Consider the following 18393-nt stretch of genomic DNA (forward strand, 5'->3'; position numbering starts at 1 on the left):
GCGGCGCTGCCCCCGCCGCAGTGGCGGAGGGAGGGCGGGGGGGGCGACGGGGGGGCTGGAGTGAGGACAGGGAGTTGGGGACGAGGCGGCTTATGCGCGGGGACAGTTACCGCCGCCGCTCGGAGCCGTGGGCTCCGGGCCGACCAGGAGGCTGCGGGTGTGCCGGGCGCCGAGCCGAGAAGGTGACAACTGCCGCGGCGGCTGCGGGACCCGCCGCTCCAGCCTCTTGGCGTCAGCCGCCATAGCCCGCCGGGCCCGGTGCCCCGTCTCTGAGCCAACTTTCCACTGTGTTTGGGGCCGGCCACCTGGGCGGAATGGGCAGGGCCGCGGTGGAGGAGACGGACAGAGGGGAGCGCTGTCTCTCCCCTGTCGCTGCCCGCCGGCCTCCAGCCTCTCCTCGGCGCCCCGGCTGACCGCGGCGGCGTCTGCAAAAGCAACAGCTCCCCAGCCGGCTGTAAGCAGGAGTGCGCAGCCCCGAATAGGGCAGACACATCACGTGCGCTGTGGTCCCTAATGCGCGCAGGAGGAAGTTTTGGAACTTACATAAGGTATAGAAAGGAACCATGCATACGTATACGGGCCTGTATATGCATATACCTACAGTCAGGAAGATTCACTCGCATGCCTTTCTGTATCCTTAAAGAGACAGAAATTTGGGGTCTAAGACATTTCACAGGCCCTCGCAATCGCCCCTCAGAAGTGGTTTACTGTAAATCAAGCCACCAGGGAGAGAGATGCACGGAGAATAAAAGACGTGTGCAGAAATGTGCTCTGAAAAGAGGGGAAAGCCCTCTGATCAGGAAACAGGATGCCCTCTCCTTCAGCCTGCGGCTGCCTTGTGGGGTTCTGCAGTCCTTCCCCGGCCCGCCTTGCCGCGTCTGTGCCGGGAGAACGCAAAGGTTCGCCTCCTTTTTCTCTTCTGCTTCAGCGCTGGAATTAATTGAACGGTTATCGCTAAAGCTCCCAGCCTCTCCTCAGTCTTCTCTCCTGTCTCCCACAATGCCCCATTCGCATCCTGGTTGACATTGAGGACCTCTCACAAATGACAAAAACAGGTAAAAGGTAATTTTTCCTACTCAGACAACTGGTAAAACTCTTAAGCAAAAATTCTAATTATAACTTTTATAACTACCCAATAAGAGCTTGACTTTTTGTTTACGTTATTACAATAGTTTAATATCCTAATATTTTAAGCAACGCGTAAATATATGTCTCGTTTTAAATGTTTTAGAGAGTCTTTTAAAAGTGTTTGAAAAGCTTTAGCGTGTATAAGGTAAAAACAGCAATTCCTTGCAAACCTTAGAAGTGAAAATTACTGACACTGAGATAGTGCAATGTCACCCTTGTAGAAATTGCTTGATTATTTTTTAACTATCTTGCTAGTAAGAAATTTTTTAATAAAGACAAATTTATAGGAGAGTAACAATAGATTCAGCATATCCATCTTTCTATTGATGTGTTTAACATCACATCAATGGTGGGTTAACAAAATAGTGCTTACTCCACTTAGAGCCGTAAAAGCTTTCGTGAAGCTGAGAGCAAGTAATATTACTCATTATAGACATTATATGTAAATATTCTGTGCAAAGAAAACAATGTATTTGCAAATAGGGAAACTGCAATACTAGATGAAAGCTTTACCAAAAAATGAATAAAGTGGAAATTTATAAGGAGATAGTGTGGCTTAGTCTATAACTACCATTTTACTCTTGATAAATGTAGGTAGTAAACAGCAGTGACGACCAAAGTGTAAGCTCCCTAGAATGGATTAGAAAGACAAATGATGTCACGGTCTGTGGATAACATTCCAAGGATACTATGCCTTCTTCATTAAGCAAATATGCTTCCTAATAATGCTTACTTTTAAGAATAAGACTTATTTTTCTAAAAGGAAAGGAGTGACTTGAGTTATCAATAAATATAAAATTCAAATATACCATCCTATCCATCCTATTGTATTACATTTTATTCAAAGTATTAGGTAGCTATCCTGCCATTCTTTTTTTTTCTTATTGATTATGAATATTTATGAGATACAAAGCTGATTGTCATCCCTCATGCCCATGATGTGAGGGCCAAATTCATACTGGGTGCACACCCATTGCCACAAATTACATTCGTACCCCATGTCCCCCACCCAATTATCCCCAACCTTCCTCCTGTTCCCCTCCCTCCCTCCCCATTCCACTTTGTAGCCCAAGGAAAGTTCTCTCCTTCTGCAAGTCCAATGCACCACTGTGGTCTTTCTTTCCTTCCTTCTTTCTCTCTTTGCTCCCACATATGAGTGAGTACATCATTCTTGTTCATGAGACCATTACCCTGTGTACGTTTGTTTTTCCCAGAAGAAACAAAGTAATCCCTTTTTGTAGTAATGTTTTAAAGACCACAGTAAGTTTGCTAAATTTCTTAACAATTTTTAAATTTTTGAGGTCTTTCTTCCTTAGAAATAGATGGTACAGATCTTGTTAATTTTCCATACTTTAAATTACAGTTGTTCTTTGCTTTTTAATTTTTTGTCATTCACCTTAAAATAATCAGGCAAAAATTGGTACGTTTGTTCACTTGGGCAATTTTTTAAATAGTTTTAAAAACAAACAAACAAAAAACTCCAACAAAAAAGAAAACTTCCTTGCCAGATTGTGATTGACATCCACCAGTGTGGTGTCACCATTCCTGGCCTACGTTTTAGATGTGGTTTGCCAACTCAAAGTAACAAGAAGATGTGTATATTTATTTGCATAGTTGCTATAGATACCAAGTTGCTCAGTTGTATTAACTTCTCTCTTTACTGAAGGAGATAATTTCTTTTCAACACCAGTAATTAAAAATTTACAGAGAAAATAAAACATTTTTAAATGTGCTTATGCTAAGTTAACTTGAGACACAGGTCAAATTTCATTATAACAAACATTATTAAAAGCAAATATCTTGCAATTTTACAAGGCCCATTTATTTAAAGTAATGTTCGATATGATGAGTTTTCATTCCATGGAAGGGAATGTGAATGGCAAAGGGCATGAACTTCTTTCTGTAACTAAATTGACATTTCCATGTATTTCCAAATTCATGGCTGTGCCATAGATGATTGACATAGTGAGAAGCCCTCTCCTGCACCACTTTTATCAACACATCTCAGATATATCCCATATCTCCACATCCACTGCCCCCACTCTAGTCCAAACCATATTATCTCTTGCATGAATCATTGCAATATCCTCCTAACCTAGTCTCCCTGCTTCCAGTGTTGCTTACATACACAATTTATTTTCCATATACAAAGCCAAAGTGATACTTTTAAAAGCATAGATTACACACTAGTACTCATACTTCCCTATTAAACTAATGATTACATATCACACTAAGAACAAAATCCAAACTCTACTCTGTTTTTATTTTTTTTATTTACTTTTTTGACGGGTAAGGGGATCGCGACCCTCGGCTTGGTGTTGTCCGCACCACACTCAGCCAGTGAACGCACCGGCCATCCCTATATAGGACCCAAACCCGCAGCCTCAGCGCTACCGGCGCTGCACTCTCCTGAGTGAGTCACAGGGCTGGCCCAATATACTCTGTTTTTAGAAAGTCCTGTTTGGGGGCCGGCCGGGTGGCGGCGCACTCGGTAGAGTGCGGCAGCACTCCCGCGGAGGGTTCGGATCCCATATAGAGACTGGTCCGCTCACTGGTTGAGCACGGTGCGGGCGCGACACCGAGGGTTGCAATCCAGTTACCGGTCACGAAAAAAGACAAAAAGGAATGGGCCGGCCCGGTGGCGCACTGGATAGTGCGCCGCTTGGGAAGCGCGGCGGCGCTCCCGGCCGAGGGGTCGGATCCCACATACAGACCGGCTCCCGCTCCCTGGCTGGGCGAGGCGCGGGAGCAACGCCGAGGCTTGCGATCCCGTTGCCGGTCCCCGGTCCGGTGCGGGGGCAACACTGAGGGTTGCGATCCGTTGCCGGTCACGAAAAAAGACAAAAAGGAAAAAAAAAAAAAAAAAAAAAAAAAAAAAAAAGACAAAAAGGAAAAAAAAATAAAATAAAATAAAATAAAGAAAGTCCTGCTTGGTCCAGTCCCTGCCCACCTTCTGCTGCGTTCCCCTCTCCTTCTCCTCATGGTGTTCCTCAAGCACATTCAGCTTCTTTCCCCTGCAGTCTCTGTTCCAGCTGTCCCTTCCACTAGAAATGCTCTTATCTTTACTTCACAAGGGAAATCTCTTCTTTTGCTTCAAGTCAGATTTAAAGATTGTCTCTTCAGAATGACCCTTCCCGACCACCCAAGCTAATGGAGCTAACTGGGATCTGGAATCTTACATTGTGTAATGATAAAATTCATTTTCTTTTTTAAAAAGCAAATGAATAGACTATTTTTTAGAAAAGTTTTAGATTTACAGCAAAATTGAGTAAAAAGTACAGAGAGTTCTCATGTACCCCCTTACTACTCTCAACATAAAGTTTCTCATATTATTATCATCTTGCATTAGTGTGATACATTTGTTACAATTGATGAGCCAGTATTGATATAATGTTATTAACTGAAGTTCACAGTTTACATGAGGGTTTACTCTTCGTGTTGCACATTCTACAGGTTATGACAAATGTATAAGGACATTTATCCACCATTATATTATCATATGGAATAGTTTCACTTCTCTAACATTCCCCTGCGCTTCACCTATTCAACACTCCATTCCTCTGACTGAATCCCAGGAAACCACTTTTTTTTTTTTTTTTGTCTTTTTCCGTGTCCGGCAACGGATCGCAACCCTCAGTGTCGCCCCCGTACCGGACCGGGACCGGCAACGGGATCGCAACCCTTGGCGCTGCTCCCGCGCCTCGCTCAGCCAGTGAGCGGGAACCGGTCCGCATGTGGGATCCGAACCCTCGGACGGGAGCACCGCCGCGCTTCCCAAGCGGCGCACTATCCAGTGCGCCACCGGGCCGGCCCCCGGGAAACCACTTTTTACTCTCCCTAGTTTTGCCTTTTTAAGAATGCCATATAGTTGAAATCATATAGTATATAGCCTTTTTAGATTGGCTTTTTTCATTCAGCAATATGCTGAATGTTTCTTACATGACTTTTGGTGGCTTGATATCTCATTTATTTTCATTGCTGAATAATATTCCACTGTGTTATGAGTTGAATTGTGTCTCCTCTCCCCCACCCCATAAAGTGTTGAAGTCCTAATCACCTGCGAATGTTACCTTATTTCAAAACAGGTATTTGCAGATGATCAAGTTAAGATGACATCATTAGAGGTGACACTAATCCAATATGATTGTGTCCTTATAAAAAAGAGGGCGTTTGGAAGCAGAGACAGAGGCAGAGGGAGAATACCACGGAAAGACTGGAATGATTATGCCATAAGCCAATGAATACCAAAGACTGCCAGCAAACCACCTGAAGAAAGGAAAGAGACACAGAATAGATTCTCCCTCAAGGCTCTCAGAAGGAACCAACCTTGCCAATCCTTGATTTCAGAATTCTAGCCTCCAGAACTGTGTGACGATTAATTTTTGTTGTTTAGTCACCCTGTTTGTGATGCTTTGTTGTGGCATCTCTAGGAAACTAATGCATTTTGTATGGATTTACCACAGTTTATTTAACCATTCCTCTATCAGAGGACATTTTGGCTGATTTCAAGCTCAGGCAATTATGAATAAAGTTGCTATAAGAATTTGCATACTGATTTTTGTGTGGACACAAGTTTTCAACTCATTTGGCTAAATACTAAGGAATGCAATTGCTGGATATTAAGTTTAGTTTTGTACGGAACTGCCAAACTGTCTTCCAATGTGTCTGTACCATTTTGTATTACTAACAACAAAGGATGAGGGTTAATTTTGGTCCAACATCCTCACCAGTATTTGTTGTTGTCAGTGTTTTGGATTTTAGCCATTAAATGTGTGTGTGATGATATGTTATTGTTGTTTTAATTTACAATTCCCTAATGATATATGGTGTTGACATATTTTTACATGCTTATTTTCCATCTTCTTTGCTGAGTTGTCTGTTCATATTATTTGTCCATTTTTTAGATGGTTTGTTCGTTTCCTCATTTTTAAGTTTTTAGAGTTCTTTGTGTATTTTGGATACTGATCCTTTATCAGATATGTGCTTTGTAAATATATTCCCCCAGTCTGTGGCTTGTCTTTTCATTGTGTTAACTGTGTCTTTTGCAGAACAGGAGTTTTTAATTTTAATGGCATCCAATTTTATCAATTTTTTTTTTCATGGACCATGCCTTCAGTGTTGTATCTAAAAAATCATCACCAAACCCAAGGTTACCTGGATTTTCTTCTATGTTATCTTCTGGGAATTTTATGGTTTTGTACTTTACATTTAAATCTATAACCCATTTTCAGTTAATTTTTGTGAAAGGTATAAGGGCTGTGTCTAGCTTTATTTTTTGCAGTTGATATCCATTTGGTCAAGTACCATTTGTGGAAGACTATCCTTTCTCCATTGAACTGCCTTTGCTCCTTTGTCAATGATCACTTGACTTTATCTGTGAGCTATTTCTGTTCCATAGATGTATTTTTCTATTCTTTTGCCAATATCACACTGACTTGATTACTATTAAAAACTTTTAAAACATTTTTATTAAACATTTTAATATTTTTCTTGCACATTTATGAATCAACTATCATTCTTCAATGACATCTCTAAGAAAGCAGATATCTTCTCTATTTTGTTCTCTTCTATGGTCCCAACACCTAAAGCAATACCGCAATACCTTGCCAATGCAGAAGTTCTTAATTGATATTTGGGGAGTGAATAAGTGTTTTCTATTTTAACCTAATAACACAGTTAAATTATTTCTATATGATTATGTGTGTGTGCGTGTGTTTGTGTACACACATGTATATGAGATATTCTGAAGTATAGATTGTGCTATTTTAGTTTTTTTACATATAAACTCTAAAAATATTTGGTTAAATTCCACTAATTCTACTATTTAAACTAAAATAATTTCACTATTATTAAATTCTCACCTTCTCCATTTAAATTCTCAGCTTCTCCTCCCAAACCCAAGGCTTCATATCCTGCCTTTTGAAAAAATAACTATTGTAGAAACTATGTTTTCACTTACACTAAAGTCTTTAATACCTGGTGGCAAGAGATTTGGCCCTCTTAAATATGTGACATCCAAAACAGACATTTGTTGTTCCTTAAACAGATTGGAAACTATCAAACAAAGAGGTCTGATTAGCAGAACTCAGAAATTTAAAAATAGAAGAGACCTTAGAGCAGGCTCTCACACTTGGCCTTGATAGTACCAGGCTGATAATGTGAACCTGTGAAGTCGGTTGGTGTAAAAAGGAGCAGAAACCATGGTGGGTATCTCATGTGAGCAGCTACTAAACAACCTCAGGTATATGAGATCTCAAGCAGAATGTTGCTGATTCCTCCTAGTGTTTTAAGAGAAATTAGAAATTCAGATTTTTATAAAAAGTCTCCTAATGTTTAAATATTGGCAACTCAGAAGCAGGGAGGTGGGGCGAGGGGAAAGGTTGATAAATGGGCACAAAATTACAAAGTTGCAGTTAGGTAGGAAAAATAAGTTCTGGTGCTCTAGGGTAACTGTAGCTAATAATATTGTATTGTATTGTATATTTCAAGATAGCCAGAAAAGAGGATCTTATGTTATAACCACAAAGAAATGATAAATGTTTAGGTGACAGACATGCAAACTATTCTGATTTGGTTGTTGTCCAATGTATGCATATATCAAAACAAATGGTACCCCATAAAAATGTACAATTTTAAAAATTAATTAATTAATTAAAACTTTAAAAATTGGTAACTAACGAGTGCTTTTTTAAATACTATAGGAACTGAAAAAAAGTGGAAGGGCAAACTGTACTGGGAAAAGAGCCAGACAGTATAGAGATACAATAAAGAACTTATGTCTGGAATATGTAAAGAACTCCTACCTATCAATAATAAAGAAAATATCAAAATTAAGAGAGGAACTTGAAAGGTACTTCACCAAAAAGGATATTGAAACAACCAATAAGCATAAGAAAAGATGTTCAATATGATTTTTCATCAGAGAAATGCAAATTAAAACAGCAATGATATATCTCCACCCTCCCTCCAGAATAACTAAAATTAAAAAGACCAAAGTATGTCGGGCTTTAAAAACTAACGCCACCTGTGACATTACAAGTGGATTAACGTGGCAGCCTAAGACGGCGCCGGGAGGAAGTAGGGTGGGAGTGTCTGCGGGAACCTTGCCTTAGCCCTGATTGGCCACACTCGTGAACACTGCGTGATTGCAATAGCTAGGCATTGAGACAGGATGCATGCCCTTAACCCTTAAGCTGATTGGAGGATGTAAAAATCCTGCCTTCCCCATTTGCCTTTAAAAGCAAGTGCTTGTGTGATAATAAACAGAACTGCTCGACAGAACCCCCACCACGTCTGAGTGTCCTTTAACTGGGCTGGTTGGGACCGGCGGTGTGCTCACCTCTTTTCACGGCTCTCTTCCCCCGTCTCCTTCCAAAGGGGACAGGAGGGAAAGAGGAATCCTGGGCCATTTCCTCGCCCACCAAAAGGAACGAGGCTAGGGGTGTTCGAGTCGGCCAGCAGCAGACTCGACAAAAGTACAGAATGGTGATGAGAATCTGGTATTCTCTTACATTGCTAGTGGGAGTTTAAGAAAAATCATACTGTACAATAGAGCCCTTAATCTTATTGCTTCTACCTACCTGTAACTCTGTATCCTTTGACTGACATATACCCACCTTCATTCCTCACTGCCCCAACCCTTGCACCACCATTCTACTCTCTACTTCTATGAGTTTTTATATTCCACATATAAGTGACATCTTATGGTATTTGTCTTTCTGTGCCTGGTTCAGTTCACTTAATGTTCTCCAGGTTTATTTATGTTGTCACAAATGACAGGATTTCCTTCTTCTTTTAAGCTGAATAGTATTTCTTTATGTATATTTACCACATTTTCTTTATCCATTCATCCACTGACACTTAGGTTGATTCCATATATTGGCTATTGTGACTAATGTGGCACCAAACATGGGAGTGCAGATATCTCTTCCGCATATTGATTTCATGCATATGGTAGTACCATTATCAGTTTTTTTAGAAATTTCTACACTATTTTCCATAATGGCTATTCTAATTTACATTCCCACTACATTCTTGGCAAGACTTACGTCTTTTTGATAATAGCCATTCTAACATGTGAGGTGATATCTCATTGTGGCTTTAATTTTCATTTCTCTGATGATTAATGATATTGAACATTTTTTTCATACATTTGTTGGCCATTTGTATGTCTTCTTTGGAGAAATGTCTATTCAGGTCCTCTATGTCCTTTGCCCATTTTTTTAATTGGGCTATTTTCTTGCTATTGAGTTGAGTTCTTTATGTATTTTGGATATTAACCCCTTATCAGATAGATGGTTTGCAAAAATTTTCTCCAGTTCAGTAGGTTGCCTCTTCACTCTGTTGTTTTCTTTGCTGAGTAGAAGCTTTTTAGTTTGATGTAATCCCATTTGTCTACTTTTGCTTTAGTTGCCTGTGCTTCGGGGATCATATCCAAAAGTCATTGCCCAGACCAATATCATGAAAATTTTCTCGTGTTTTCTTCTAGTAATCTTACAGATTGTGGTCTTTAATACATTTTGAGTCTATTTTTGTATATGATATGAGATAAAGGTATAACTTTGTATTGTATACTTGGAAAATGGTGAGAGAGCAGATTTTAAGCATTCTCACCACAAAGTAACTATGGGAGGTAAAGCATATGCTAATTCGGTCATTTAGCCATTGCACATTGTGTATATATATTTCAAAACATCACATTATATACAATAAATATGTAAATTTTATTTACTGATTACAAAATAAAAGATATTTTTAAAAAGCTTAAATCTTTCTAGTTCTATGTCCTCAATAAATTGATTGCTTTTATAGAAAAATAAATAAATGAATTGGAAAAATTTATTTTGGAAAAAATTTGGCATTATCTACTAAAGACAAACTTATATTTATTCTATGACCCAGCAAACTTATTCATATGTAAACACCAAAGAGAAATGAGTGTTTATATCCACTAAAGTCACATATAGGAATATTTACAGCTTCTTTATTCCCAAGAGCCAAAAATTGAAAACAATGCAAGTGACCATCACCAAGAGAGTGGATAAATAAAATGTAATTTATTCCTCAATCGAATATTACATTACAATATAAAAGGAAAAATGCCTGCTCTGTGTAATAACATAGATTAATACCATAAATAAAAATAAGCAAAAGAATTGAGACTGTGGTTTCAGTTATACAAACAAAGTTCAAAAAACACAACAATCTATGGTGATGGAAGTCAAAATAGTGATTATCTTTTGGGTGGGGTGTATTGACTAGGAATGGATATGAAAGAACCTTCTTTAGTAATGTCAATGCTCTATATCATGATCTGGGTAGTGTGTGTGTGTGTACGTGTATGTAAAAATTATTCGAGTGGTACATGGAAGATTCAATTAAATACTGAAATACATTCACCAGAATGGTTAAAATTAAAGAGACTAACAGTACCAAATGTTGGCAAGGATGAGGAATAATTGAAACTTTCATATATTACATATAGAGATTCGTATAGAGGAAAACTGTTGGTGATATCTCTTGGAACTCAGTATTCATATACCCTGTGCCCCAGCAATTCCATGCCACGTGTATTTGTATGTGATCACCAAAATACACATACAAGAATATTTATTGAAAATTTTATAATAATAATAGCCCCCAAATGAAAACAATCCAAATGTCTATCAACTGTAGAATGTATAAAATTGTAGTAAATTCATATAGAGGAATACTGTATAACAATAAAAATAAGAAACTGCCACACAAAAGAAAAGGGAGGAATCTCATGGACATACAATAGAACAAAAGGAGCCAGACACAAAGAAGTATATAATGTATGATTCTATTTACATAAAATTCAAAAACTGGCAAAAACTAACCTATGGTTTTGGAAGTCATTTTAGTGGTTACCTTTAAAGAGCAGAAAGAAAGAGGAACAAAGGTGGATTCTGGGGAGGAGGGTGGAAAATATTATTCATGATATGATTTGCTCATATCCTTAACATGTTGCAAGTCAATTTTTAAAGTATATTTAAAAAATTAACCCCCACATTTTGCAGATGAATAAACTAGGGCCAAGGGAAGCTTAAATATATGCCTCTAGTCATATAATATGAGAGTAGAGTCTGTCTCCCACTGCCTGACCCTCTGGTGTTTTGCTTGTTTTGTTTCCCCATGTCCAATCTAAGGTTATTTACTTATTTATTTATGCCCTCTCCTGCCACAAGCAAAGGGATGGACGATCAGTATACTGGTCATCATTTGACGCATAAAGAAAATAGCACAAATGCACACTTTTCTGGTCTACGTAGAGATTAATGGTCCAAATCAGTGCTGTCACCTTGATAAGCCTGTCGGAAGCGGATTCATGTGAGGGTTATGGAACAGAGTTTGGTTACAAACACTCCAGGGAAAGGGCCCGGACCTGATGCAGAGATGCGGTAAGCGATGAACTCGGCCCTCTCATGCTCTCGGTGGTGCGTCTTCAGGAAAGCGTTCAGGACGCTCACCCTCACCCTGGCATCGAATCGAGGAGGGCCTTCCACATGTGAGCTCAGCCTTCTTCCGCTGGGTGCAACTCGGCGGAGGCCTCCCCAACTGTGGCCAGGACCCAGCCAGCCGCCCAGAAACCCAGGACCCAGGTGTCGCCATTCCTGACTTGGCCAGTGCAGCGCTGGAAAAGGAAGCAGGTCGGTGTTTTTATAATTTCTCCAGCTGCACATGTAAAGGAGTCTTCAATACCTTCTTTCGTTAAAATGAGATATTGTGATAGTATTACTTGAAAAACTGTGAAACTTAAAAAATAAATTAATCAAACAAAATATGAGAAAGTCTTCAGAAACTACATATTTTAATATAGTTGCTTTTCTTTTTTTTTTTTTTTTTTTTTTTCAACACTTCTAATTTCTTTCATTCTAAATTGCTTTACTGGTTTACAGATTGTATCTCTTTCCTTACATTGGTCTTTTTTTGTTGTTTATTTATATAGATCTGTTCTCTTCTACCCTAATATGTGGCTGAACAGAAATTTAAAGTTTTCAAAAAAAAGCAAAATTTTGCAGTTGTTTAATATCTAACTCAATTTATGTCTCCACATAGAGATATTCATCCTTCATAATTAGCACCTGATTCTAACTCAAACTGCAACCACGGGGATTGGCCAGCCCATGGTACTGGGCTCAGATGATAAGTCTGTGAGTCACCATGTCACTGACTACAAGTTGCCCCAGCTGCATGGATGTATTTCCCAATCCTTTTTGCTAGGTCTGAACTGTCAGTCAAATTTTTAAACTGCACTTAACTATTGTTTGAAACCAGTTTCTTAATGAACATATTTTAACTGCACAGGCATAGAAAGTCATGGTAAACAGATGAAGACCTTTAGTATTTTTACAGAAGTAAATCTGAAAGTAAACATGGCGTTCTAGATGTGAAGTTCCATTTCGGCTTGTAGTGAGAGAAAGGAGGGATGGAAAAGAGAGAATGTAAATTTTTTTTTAGGAGCATCATTAAAATCCTTGAGAGAGTAATCTTTCCCCCTGAAATGAACTCAACAGAGTTAAAAAGTGGGGCGAGAGTCACCCCACTGTGGTCCTGTGGTCTTTTAGCAAAAGGTGCAATGTTTTGAGTACTGCCTCTTGGCAGGTGTAGTGGATTGGCTTACATCCCCCCCAAAACTCCCTGAAGCTTGAATTGTCCTGCAAATTTTATGTATTCAAAATCTAGCCCCCACTGTGACTGTTAGGAGAGTGGGAAATCCTATTATTATAATTGAAAGGTGGGGCCGTGAAGAGGTGATGAGATTGCAGGACCATGCCATAGTGAATTGATTAAAACTGGTGGTTATTGGGCCGAGCCCGTGGCGCACTCGGGAGAGTGCAGCGCTGGGAAGCGCAGCAGCGCTCCCGCCGCGGGTTCGGATCCTATATAGGGATGACCGGTGCACTCACAGTGCTCACTGGCTGAGCACGGTGTGGCCGGTCTCAAAAAGGACAAGAAAACCCCAAAAAACTGGTGGTTATGGGTGTGGTTCTGAGGGCTTTAAAAGGACAGTGCATGATGAACTGTCTCTCTCTCTGCTCTCTGCTCTGCCATTTTCTGCAATATGAGACTCCTGGGTCACTGTCGCCACCACCAAGACCTTCACCAGATGAGTTCCCTGGACTTTGGACTTCCAGCCTCTGAAACTATAAGCGATAAATTTCATTTTTCTTACAAATTACCCAGTTCCAAGTATTTTGTTATAAGCAACAGAACAGACTAATACAGAAAATTGGTACCAGAGAAGTGGGATGTTGCTTATAACAAATACTTGAAATGTGGAAGCAGCTTTGGAACTGGGCGTTAGGCAAATGTTGGAGGAGTTTGGAGGACTCAGAAGAAAACAAAAAGATGAGGGAAAGTTTGGAATGTCTTAGAGACTGGTTATGTGGTGGCAAGCAGAATGCTGATAGAAATATGGACTGTAAAGACCATTCTAAGGAGGTCTCAGACAGAAATAAGAAAGAGTTTATTAAAAACTGGGGCAAAGGGCCGGCCCGGTGGCGCACTGCTACAGTGCGCCGCTTGAGAGCGCAGCGGCGCTCCCACCGAGGGTTCGGATCCCACATACAGACCGGTTCCCCGCTCACTGGCTGAGCGAGGTGCGGGCGCGACACTGAGGGTTGCGATCCCATTCTGTCCATGCCCTCACAAAGACAGGGATCATGATTTAATCAAACTCAAGAAAACAATTTAGGACAAGCTTCCCTTAGATTGAGTAACTAATTTTGCAAAGACACCAATAAGTCAAAAAGCTAAAGTTATACTGTGATCTCTGAAAACACAGGAAAAATGGTAAGAAATCAAATAAACTTCATGGATTTATTTTTAAATGTTTTCCAAAATATGCCTTGAAGAAAAAAAAATTTCAGTTCAGTGGCTTGTATTAATTAAAACTACATAATAGAGACTGACTGATTTGCCCTGAGTCATCAAAAGAAAGAAACTGCATCCCTACAGTAATTCATAGATTCACAACCCATTAAATGGAGATCCATAAATCTCCAGTGTAAGGCCACCCAATCCCATATCACACTCCACCCGCTCCTCAAAGAAGAGTCCCAGTAGCACAGGAGGCGGAGAAAGACTTCACATGACAGAGTCATAAAGAAAAGAAAAGAAGAGCCCCTGCTGTTTACGCAGCATGTTTTTGTGTTCTCACTGTTTCTAAAGTTAGGGTGCCAGTTTGACAAAACTGTGGAGAGAGAAGAGAGCCTTGCTGCCAGCAAATACCAAGATATGTGACCACCATCGTGTCTGTTGGCTCACAGAATCCCAGTAGAGTCTGGAAGGATGATAATGTAATTCACTGTGGCTTGGACTCTGTTCTGCTTTTCCTGGAACTTTGCCATGTTATATTCAAGGGCAGAAACTATTCATTTAAAGCCAAAGTGTCTTTTCCAAATTTACCATTTCTGATCTCCAGATGTCATACTTTTAAAATAAAAACTAGTTGAATATACTCTTCAAATTTAGAATGAATCTCCATATACTTGAACTACTATAAAATCTGTTCTCATCACTTTGGAGATAATACAAGACATACAGGTTCTTAAGACTAGCAGAAGGAAATTTTCCTTTTTTGTCTTCCTCTCCACCCCAAACTGCATATTGACAAAAAGAAAATATACCAGAAGCACAGTGTTGTAATATATTAAGTAAAAGGGAAAGATGACAAGAGGAAATATTTATGGAGTGCTATTCACATGCAAAGTACTTTACATTCATTATGTAATTTCATCTCTGTAACAATTGCTTTATTATAAGTAGTATCACTATAGTTTTAGAGAAAGGAAATTGAAGCTCAGAGAATCTAAAGAATATGTCTAAAGTCACAGAGCTAAGTGGTGGAGCTAGGATTTGTACATGCGTGTCTCAAAGCCTGGACTCTATACCACATTGCCTTTTATCACATACCTTCAGCCTCCTTGGGTGATGAAAGAAGTATAGTCACAGAGGCTCCTAGTTTCATCAAGCTTAAAATCCTTTGAGGAAAAATAACAAATAAAGATGCTTTATTAAGTTAGAGAAATGAGAACCAAATGTAATACATGATTCTGGATTGGATACTAGGTGTTTTAAAATCTGTAAAGTTTATTTGAAGAAAATTGAAGAAATTTGAATTGTAATAATATTAGATATTTTTGATCAAGTTGAAATATCTTGAGAGGCACTGAAGTCATGCAGGAAGATGTTCTTAGGAGATACAAACTGAAGTATTTAGGGGTAAAATGTCAACATATCTGTAATTTATTTTCAAATTATTCAGAAGAAAAAGGTGTGTGTTTGAATATAGAAAGAGAGAAAAACAAAGCAAATCATGTAAAATGTTGATAATTGTATGAATCCACATGAAAGGTATAAAAGAGCTTATTGTCTTTTTTTTTTCTGTCATTAAGGGGAAATATGAGGCCACATAGTATAGATAGCAGTTAAAACAGCATTCACGGCATTATAATATTATCAATACATTTCTAAAAGTAAGAAAATTGCAAGAGTTGTAGCCTAAAATCAAAAGCCATGTGACAGTAGAAAAAACATGCAGCTCTCACCCATGATAATTTATCTTTTTGAACTTTAAGAAAGTATACAAGAAAAAAAGAATAACTCAAATATATTTTTGCAGAAGACTGAAGTCTTTGGGTTAAAGGGAACTGATATCATAATAAGAGGAAGTCTTGGATACACTATTTGTTTAAGGCAGAAAAGGTTACATAATTTGCAGAGCTCAATGCAAAATGAAAAAAAAGGGGCCCCCCGTTCAAATATTATTAAGAATTTCAAGAAAGCAAGAGCATAACATTAAACCAAGTGTGGGTCCCTTCACAGTGCGGGTTTCTGTGCAGCCACACTGGTTGCATGCCCATGAAGCCTGCCTTTATCACAAGTAAAAATGCAAAATATACCACAGCTTTCCCTCCCCATAATTATAAGAAATCCGTAGTTACGCAAATAAAATAGAGACTGTATTGAACCACTGTGCTAATGTCAAGAATCATAATTGGAAAAATGAGCCCTACAATGCCATATATAAGTTCCATAATTTTAGTAATATTATTTTTAGTTGATAGAATTTATTATATTATCTTTTGTACTCTAAATATAAACTCATATATTAATTATTCATATGATTACCTAAGGTTCTTTCTTACATGACCCAAGGCTTTTAGATTTTGTATTATACGGGAGGCATATAAAAACAGTCATGCCATCAGCCACATAAAAGTCCTATGTGAGTTGTAAAATGAATCTCATTTCCTCAAAGGTGTTCATGCTTTCAAGCTAAAGGAAACTGCAACTGTAATCTAGCAATTTAATAATAATATAACATGAGTTGTTACCGTGCTTATTTTCACATTTTCAATTACTTATAGAAGAACTGGTGTATGATGTTGCATTTGTCCTGTCAAATTGAGCTGAACTGGTTATTTGCCTCATGACCTTCTGCAGTTTCTAGAAAGAACTGGAACTTTGAGCCTTTGTCCTAGAAAACTCATGCCTGAGGTAAACAAATCAAACTAATAAACACTGGCTAATAAGTTTATCTTATTGCCATTTCACATAGTTGTTTTATTTCACAAAATTTTAATGAAGCATTTTTTTAATGTTGAAATGCTCATCCTATGAACTGTTCTTTCATGAGGATAATTTTTCATCTCCTTCTACCTGATCAGACTGTTTCCTTAGTTATCATTAATCACACCTCATGCAAATCAACTGCACAGGCAAATTGCCAACACAAAAAGGTCCTGATGAAACTTTAAATCTTTATTTTTTCATAAAATCTTTCATTATGAATTAGACCATATAGGTTATAAGGCATAATATCTAATTAACTTCCAGATATAAATATACTTTTATTTCTCTAAAACAAAGCTGCGTTTCCTGACTTCTTACAATGTAGAACAGTTCCTTTAACTCTTGAGTTTTGTGAGATATTGTCCCTAGTTTTCTAGAATGTTTATAGACTTCCATATTAAAGGAAAGGCAGAATATAAAACCAATGCAGTTATCAGGGATGATGGCCTTACACCCAGTCATATTTCAGGTAAGGCAAAATCCCCGCAAAACAACATGATGACTATACTTGATGATGATATATTGTATTCTTGAAAAATGCAAAGATTGTGGATGTTAAATATTATCACCACGAAGAACGATAATTTGTAAGCCAATGCATTTGTCAATCAGCTAGTTTAACTATATATATATGTATTTTAAAACATCACATGTACACAGAAAATACATACAAATTTGTCTGTCAGTTTTAAAAAACTAAAAATAAAAAATTAAATGTTGAAAACCAAAGCATAGCCCTTTCTATAGTATTTTAATTTTATTTTAAGCAATAAATAACCACATATTTTTTTGTTCTCATTTTAAAATATCTGTTTTAGTATGCAAAATACTTCTTGAATATTTTATGGTTCTTCTATAATGAAAATATTGACTAAGATTTTTTAAAAGATCATTTTAAATAAGTTGCTCTGTGGGGCTGGGACTATGCCCACTAAAACAGTCTTCAATTGTTTTTTTTACCATTTGAAAAAACTTTTCTTTTTGCAAAAAAAAATGAAAAACAATATAAAAATGCAAAAAATAATAAAAGAAATTATCAAAAACATTTTAATAGAATAACTGTGAGACAGGGATGCTGTGACAGATATAAGTCACATTTTAAAACAGCAGTAATCAAAACAGTATGCTACTAGAACAAAACAAGTGCGAAGGCAAACGGACCATAGTGATAATGCCTGAACAAACCTTTATAACAAAAATTTTTATTTGATATAGGCAACATCTGAAAGTAAAGGAGAAGTATTACTAATAAGCAATTTGTGGAAAATGTATTAAGATACACAGCTTACACCCTACATTAATCTAAATTCCTGATAAACTGTTGAATTAAGTAACATAGAAAATTTAATTAAATATAGATCACTAGAAAGATGATTCATCTGTAATAAATACACAGATTATTCAAATCAGGTCTCCAAAAAGTAAGTGGACAAAGATAGATAATTTACATTAAAGGAATTTAAACCCTTTTAGAAACTTATATAAACCTCAGTTTTGATTTGGAAGAAATGCAATTAAATTCATCTTGAGATAGCATTTTATTTCCTTTATATTGAAAAATATTAATTGGTGTTAATATCAAAACACAACAGTAATAAATTTGGGGTCAAACTGGCTTACTTCTATACTCTGATTAAACTGTCTTTACATAATCCTTATAAAAGG

General features: G+C 37.8%; 1 pseudogene; it reads left to right on the forward strand.

Moving 5' to 3' along the window:
- Positions 1-513: 513 nt before the first annotated feature.
- LOC103593178 overlaps positions 514-18393 on the forward strand; it is a 46085-nt pseudogene continuing 28205 nt past the window's right edge.

The sequence above is a fragment of the Galeopterus variegatus genome, unplaced genomic scaffold (genome assembly GCF_000696425.1).
Source record: "Galeopterus variegatus unplaced genomic scaffold, G_variegatus-3.0.2 Scaffold1294, whole genome shotgun sequence".
Classification (NCBI taxonomy): Eukaryota; Metazoa; Chordata; class Mammalia; order Dermoptera; family Cynocephalidae; genus Galeopterus; species Galeopterus variegatus.